This window comes from Cibotium barometz, chromosome 19, assembly GCF_041138505.1.
Source record: "Cibotium barometz isolate CiBa-2024 chromosome 19, ASM4113850v1, whole genome shotgun sequence".
Lineage (NCBI taxonomy): Eukaryota > Viridiplantae > Streptophyta > Polypodiopsida > Cyatheales > Cibotiaceae > Cibotium > Cibotium barometz.
The window spans coordinates 24,493,681-24,500,933 of NC_141064.1; the positions used below are offsets into that span (position 1 = coordinate 24,493,681).

The 7,253-nt window shown below is 39.9% G+C and overlaps 1 pseudogene; it reads left to right on the forward strand.

The window, feature by feature from the left end:
• The first annotated feature begins 3,971 nt into the window (after positions 1-3,971).
• On the forward strand, positions 3,972-6,319 carry LOC147628368 (uncharacterized; annotated as a pseudogene).
• Positions 6,320-7,253: the final 934 nt, after the last annotated feature.

A 7,253-nucleotide genomic window follows, 5' to 3' on the forward strand; every position in this document is an offset into this window, starting at 1 on the left:
TCTATCAAATTTTGGAAGTGAATCATGAAGGAGGCTGCGGAGGACATTTTGCTTTCAAAATCACATTATAAAAGATATTATTGTGGAAGGTTTTATATGGCCTTCAATCCAAAAGGATTTACAACATTGGTTTAAATCATGTTTCCCATGCCAAAGAATGGGAAGAAGAATACTAAAGTTTGAGCCTAGGAATGTCATACTTGCTTTTAACATTTTTGAAAATGGGGGATCGATGCCATTGTTCCATTACCCTTGACTGCATGTGGAAAATGGGGGATTGATGCCATTGTTCCATTACCCTTGACTGCATGTGGAAAATGTTATATACTCACAACCATTGATTATCTCTCAAGATGGGTAGAGGCTAACGCTACAAACGCACTCAATGCAAAAGAGGTATCAAAATTTGTATATGAGGGAATTTGGTGTCGTTTTGGGGTACCACTAGAGCTAATTTCTAGTAGTGAATTGATGGATCATCTATGTGAGAAGCTAAAAATTTAACATAGATATGCCACACCATATTACCCCCAATGTAACTAGATGAATGAAATATTAAATGGAGAACTCATATGCATACCGAGTAAAATGACACAATCCCAGGAAAGGACTTGGGATTTAGAGCTTCCTTGTGCACTTTAGGCTTATAGGATCACACTCAAAGAAGGAACCTAGTTCCCTCCGTTTCATATTCTTTATGGTACCTTAGCTTTTTTACCTATTGAGGTGGAGATGCTAGTCTTAAAATTCTTGGTAAGAGAAAGTGAAGAACCACAACATATTTTCAGGAACAAGCTTCTTTCACTACAAATAGCAGAGTTGGATAGAATGCATGCTATCGAACAATATGAAAGGACTCAAGAACAAAATCAACGAGAGAATTAACAATAAGATCAAGGATAAAGGTACTAAAAAGGTGATCTGGTACTCCGATATAACAGCAAGCTGGACAAATCATTTCACACAAAGTTTAAAACAAAGTGGGAAGGTCCTCTCAAAGTACAACAAGTATTTTCCAATGGCTTGTACTAGGTAGAGGATTTGGATGATGGAACTTTGCACCAGAGAAGAGCCAATGGTTATCTACTAAAGAAATATGTAGCAAGGATGATGATGATTACCACCGGTGAAACAAACAAGGAGAAAGAGGGGACAAGTTCCTATGAGGGCAGCCACTTAGAGGATGACTCCATATATTCACTACAGTCGTTATTTGAAGGCTGCAGGACATGAATGTCCACAGACTTAGGGGTTGGCAAAATATGTCAAGTAATTTTTGTGAATTATCTAAACATACAAAATAAAAACTTGGACTGAAAGCAAAAAGTGGTAATAAAGACAACAATATGTTTTTTGGTAGGAAATAATGAGTTTTGCTATGGGGGTGTAGACAGGATGCATTTTAGTTGTGTGTTCCTCATAGTTGTAAATATAGCATGTGGTATTTGCATTTATTTGGGGGTATAAGGGGGTTTAAAGGTCTTCACACCCTTATGTCAAAAGGAAGTGAATATGGTTAAAAAAATCAATGGAAAGGGGAAAATAACATATACCCAAGGAAACTCAAAAATAGGAGGCTCACGACCATTGAGAATAAATTGATCAAAAAAATAAAAAAGGAAACTTGACAGCCAACGACTGCTAAAAGCTCAGAAAATGCGCTAAAAGAGAGGAATCCAACGATGGAGCCACAGTTGCCACAACCAACTAGAAATGGGAAATCAAAGAGGTAAAGGAATGGTGATACAACTGCACAAAAGACATGGAAAAAATAGAAGATGCATGATATCAGTAGCTGGCCGCCAATTGTAACAGTGGCTTCGAGAAATGCATGGAGAAGCAACGATATTTGCCAAACAATGAAACCAAGAAAATTATATAAGAAGGGGTCCTCGGCTGCACATTAAGCATGTTGGGTTGTGTATATGAGTTTTTTTTTTACTACTATTAATTTTCTGCGTTTTCTGTCTAATTGCGTGAGACAGAGACAGTTAGTCGTTTTTTTCCTCCTTTTGTCTAAGAGGTGAGGAAATTATGCGCAGAAGTAAAAATTGTGTATGAGTTTTTTGTGCTTTTGTTTTAAAAAACACTGTTATTTTCTGTCTCTAGTCTGAGTTGGTAGGGAGACTCTGGCTATGAAGTCAAGGTCATTCGTGAGACTAGGCCAGTTGGTGTCCGCCAATTTGCACTGACTACACTAATGAAAATATGCCTAAATATTTAAGAAAAATATCAAATCATTGAGTAATTATGAAGATGCGTCCTATTCTACATCTAACAGATCCATTTTAATCCATAATGTCAGATCCTACTCTTCCTTTGGGGTGGAGGCAGAGGAATCCAGATAAGTTATGTGCCATTATCACCAGCATCATTGTTCCTCAAGGCTTGCGGGGAATCCATCCCAGTAGTGGTGCAACACAATGGCAAATGCCCATAGGAGTCATTTCTTTTATTTCTAGCAATAGCAATGAAGGCACTTAGAATTAGTTACCTTGTGTCCTTCATGTGCTAGACATCAAGAGGGATGTTTTATCCAATATAGACATAAATGATCGTGGCTTGAATGTAGTCATCGTAGATGCCAATGAAAATGTCGTAGTAGAGAGAGGAATCCAACGTAACAATTTGTATGAGTTGGTGGCTTTTATAGGCTAAGTGGGTGATGGGATAACCAAGTGATGGTATGAAAGATATGTGCACCTACATTTTCTATTCTTTAAAAGGATGCAAGGGATGTGGCACATCTACAAGCATTGTTTGAGATGTCAGATATGGGTGTATGCATAAATAGGTGGACTTAATACCTATGTCCGGGACACAGCTAGTACATTGATAGTAACCATCTAATACAAAGCAAAAAGTGGGTTGTTTAAAAAAAGAAAAAGAAGAAGAACCGTTTTTCGGTTACAAAGCAAAAAGTGGGTTGTTTAAAAAAAGAAAAAGAAAAAGAACCGTTTTTCAGTACTCCCCACGTCCTCTCTCTCTCTCTCTCTCTCTCTCTGTCTCTCTACTGTGAACAAGCTTCCATGGTGACTTCATGTCTGTGTGTGTCTTGTGATTGATGGTAAGGCTTACCCTCTATAGTAGAATCTCTCTCTCTCTCTCTCTCTCTCTCTCTCTCTCTCTCTCTCTCTCTCTCTCTTTGCCATGAACAACCTTCGATGGCGACTTCATATGTGTGTGTGTGTGTCTTGTGACTCTCTTAGGAGCCTCATGCTATCCACAAATAGCACATTCGACTTGTTGAACTGATCAAAAGGAGTTTTTTCAACATGGAAATAGTTCCAATTGCACAAGCAGAAGATGTTCAAAGCAGCTTATGTACATGTGCTGGCTCCTTCAAGTGTGCACCATGCAAATCAAAATTAATCAGGGAGTACGAAACAGGCCGGAAGCGTGCTTATCTCGTGAGAAGTTAAAGTCAAGGAAGTCACCAGTGAAACAAGTCAGGCTCAGCATCACAAAAGAGAAGGTGATTACTTCAAAAGTGATTAAGTGTTTCACGGATTACACACAGGGTCTTGACAATAAAGAAAAGGGTGAGATCACAAGTATACGCAGCCATTGAGCTTTAAGAGATGTACCATTTAATTGTGCATCTCTTAATTGTCACAAAGCTAAGGAATCCACACAGGATCATAAGATCTTGCTCCATGGATTACACAATACCCTCAAGGCTGTCAAAAGACCAAAAAGCTCTAGGGAATTGTTTGTTAAACGGGCAAGTATCATGATGGTCATGAATTCCACAAGTAGAAAACCAAATATAGCAGCTGCATCAAGGCTACTTGGAGTTCATCGAAGGAATTTTTATGCAGCTAGATCTCAAATGAAGCAACATGACTCACAGCTGCCATTGCATTTGTGTGAGAGACAACGGCAACATAGAAGTATAATCACAGAGGAAGTGAAAGATTTAGTCATTGCATATTGGACAAACAATACACGTGTGTCGTCGAACAAAAAGGATGTATGACGAAAGCGTGTTGGACGAAAGCTGTATGAGAATCATCCGCCGGTGCATCTGCTTGAACAACCTCAAGTTTGTCTTCCTTGTTATGCCATACTTTTTAGATGTCCCTAATTACCTCTTGGTTGTACTTTGGTCGGTAGTGCAGGACTGAAGTTAGGCACCAGCTTCATAGTGTGTAATACTAGTCCACCATGGTAACCCTTGTAGATAAATAGCTAGCACTTTCAATTACAGTTTCATCCTCGTAAAGGTGGCTAGCAAAGGAAGCCACCAAGGTGGTGGTAGGCTCACAAATTGGTAGCAAAGGTTTTTCTCAAGCTCATATGTTATTAGGCCAGCAGCATCAGGTTAGGATTTATGTCATACCAATGAACTCCAAGCCTGGGAATAGTATCTTCATGGTAGGTACTATGCTAAGAGTGGTGGCTCCCAGGCTTGGAGCTCAGTTACCAAGCTTGGAGCTCATAGGCATGAGGCTGCGAGTGATTCAGGTGGTATCTTGATGATAGGTACTATGCTAAGAGTGGTGGTAGCCACCACTGTTTACATTGCAGCTACTGTTCCAAAGCTGGTAGCTACCTTTCTATCCCTAAAAGCCACCATTGTGAACCTGGTAGCTTCCACTCTTAAGATGGTTGCTACCTTACCTACCTACTGGCTTTCACTCTATACAGGTAGCTACCATTGTTAACATGGCAGCTACTATTCCAAACCTGGTAGTTACCTTTCTGCCTTTAAAAGCCACCATTGTAAACCTGATAGCTTCCACTCTTAACATGGTTGCTACCTTACCTAGCTCGTGGCTCTCACTCTATATAGGTAGCTACCACTGTTAGCATGGCAGCTCTACTGTTCCAAAGCTGGTAGTTACCTTTCTGTATTTAAAAGCCACTATTGTCAACCTGGTAGCTTCGACTCTTAACATGATTGCTACCTTACCTACCTGGTGGCTTTCACTCTTAATAGGTAGCTACCACTGTTAACATGCCAGCTACTACTGTTCCAAAGCTGGTAGTTACCTTTCTGTCCCTATAAGCCACCATTGTTCACCTAGTAGCTTCCACTCTTAACATGGTTGCTACCTTATCTACCTGGTGGTGTCCACTCTAACCAAATAGCTACCACTCTTAACACCTTTAACCTAAAAGCTATTGTTTATTTCTGGCATGAAAATTTTATAAATTACCAAGTTAGTTCTAATTCTTTAACTTCTATAAGCTATATATGTTGTTCATAGACTGATTTATTGTCCTGATTTATTGTAGGTAGAATTCTTTCTTGCTTTCAAACAGAGTCATCCAGAGGTACAGATTCACCAAAGAGCATTTGAAAAGCTGAAGCCTTATTTTGTATGCAAGCTTCGAGATCGGTACAGTTGTTGTTGCATCACACATGTCCAGATGTCATTCTTACGAGATGCTATTAACCATTTATGCCAAGCTAGTCCAGGTGTGCATGGAAAAGAGTGTATATGTCAATGTAACATTTGTGGTGTTGGAGAAAAATGCACAGCTCACACACAAACTTACTCAAGCCTTACAAATTTGTGGGAATCAGTATTGTGTTTGAAGCCTAGCAATTCAGACTTCTTTGCTTTGAAGTGTTTGATGGGAGAGTTCCCATCTTGTGGACCCTCAAAGAAGCTTTCGACATGTCCTATGGAGGAATCAAGTAGCGTACGCATAATAAAGGTGAAGATTTTTGAAGACATTCAAGTTGGTGAAACGGATTCTGGCAAGAAAAAGAAAAGAAAAGTTCTCTCCCACAAGGAGATGCAACCTAGGGAACTATTTGACCTCTTTAGGGATCACTTACAAAAGTTTATAAAGCACAACTTTATCTACAGATGGCAAGCTGAGCAATTTAAAGAGTGTCTACGTGTATTTCTTGACGATGTGTTCCTGACGATGTGGTTGTTTCAGTTGTAGACTTTGCTGAAAATTATACATTCAAAGAACAAAATGAGATTCAATCAACGCATTGGTTTTCTTGCCAAGTTACAATATTTGTCCATATCACATATGTGCAGATTGCAGGAAGTCTTCAAAAGTATTATCATTTTTACATTTCTGATGATAAAACTCATGATACTCTTTTTGTTCAACATTGCTTCATGCTCCATCATGGATGGTTGAAAGAGCTAGGCTTATCCCTCAAGGAGCATGGGTGTGGTCAGACGGGGCAGCCTCGCAGTTTAAGGCAAAGAGGCCTTTCTACTTTGTTGCCCGGTATGGGACTCTCACAGGGTTAAAGATGACACATCATTTCTCGGGATCTGGCCATGGGAAGGGTGAACATGATGGTGCAGGTGCTGTTATCAAAAGACATTTGACTCAAGAGTAGCTTAAGCCAGACTGTAGAAAATTGCAATGTGTAGAGGATGTGGTTGCCTTTTTAAGACAAACCATGTGTGATGGGGCTGCTGCCATGTATGCATCCAAAGTAAGACCAGTTACCAGGGTGTTTTGGGAAGTTAAGGAAGGCGACATGGATAGAAGCAAGAAGTGGGACTGCAAATCTATGGATGGCGCTCGTGCGATACATTGTGTCTCAGGTTACTCTTTAACAAATAGAAAAGCTCTCAGATGCAGGCAGCTATCATGCTTTTGCAATTCTTGTATGCAAGGCCTTTGGAGGAGCTTCTCTAGGAAGTCACATGTCAAGAAGTGGGAGTATGTTACCCTTGAACCTTGAGAAGATGTTAGAGATGCTAATGAAGTTGAAGATTTTGCATACGAAGGACACCATGATGCTTTGAGTGATGCACTTTGCATTGGTGACAATTTTGTTGTCATAGCTCCTCATGACAATGAGGAGCTTGCAGTTTTTTATATCTTGAAATGCACAGCTCAGAAGCAAAAATCTGATACTAAGCTAACAAATGGTTGGGGGAATGTTTGCCTTGCTGGTTCATTTGTTGTCAAGGGAATATGGTAAAAACAAGCGAAAGGAAATCCGTATGAGTATAAGCTATTACGGCGCAAGCCTGAAGCTATTTTGCCATCCCACCTTGTAAGATCCATCAAGTTCCCAATGGAAAAGGTTCAAGGACGTGGGATGAGATTTTTGATTTCCCCAGCAGCATGTGAGGCTATTTACAATACCACTCCCTTTGATGTATAGCTTGCTCAAAATAATTCAAGTTGTTTCTTTTGCACATACTTGTTTTTTTGGATCCTCGTCTACTCATGCTGATCTCTTGCAGCAGGCAAGGGTCACCAAGAGCCACACCAGGCTTGTGGGTGTCTATGAATGATAATTAAACTTGCCTGATCTT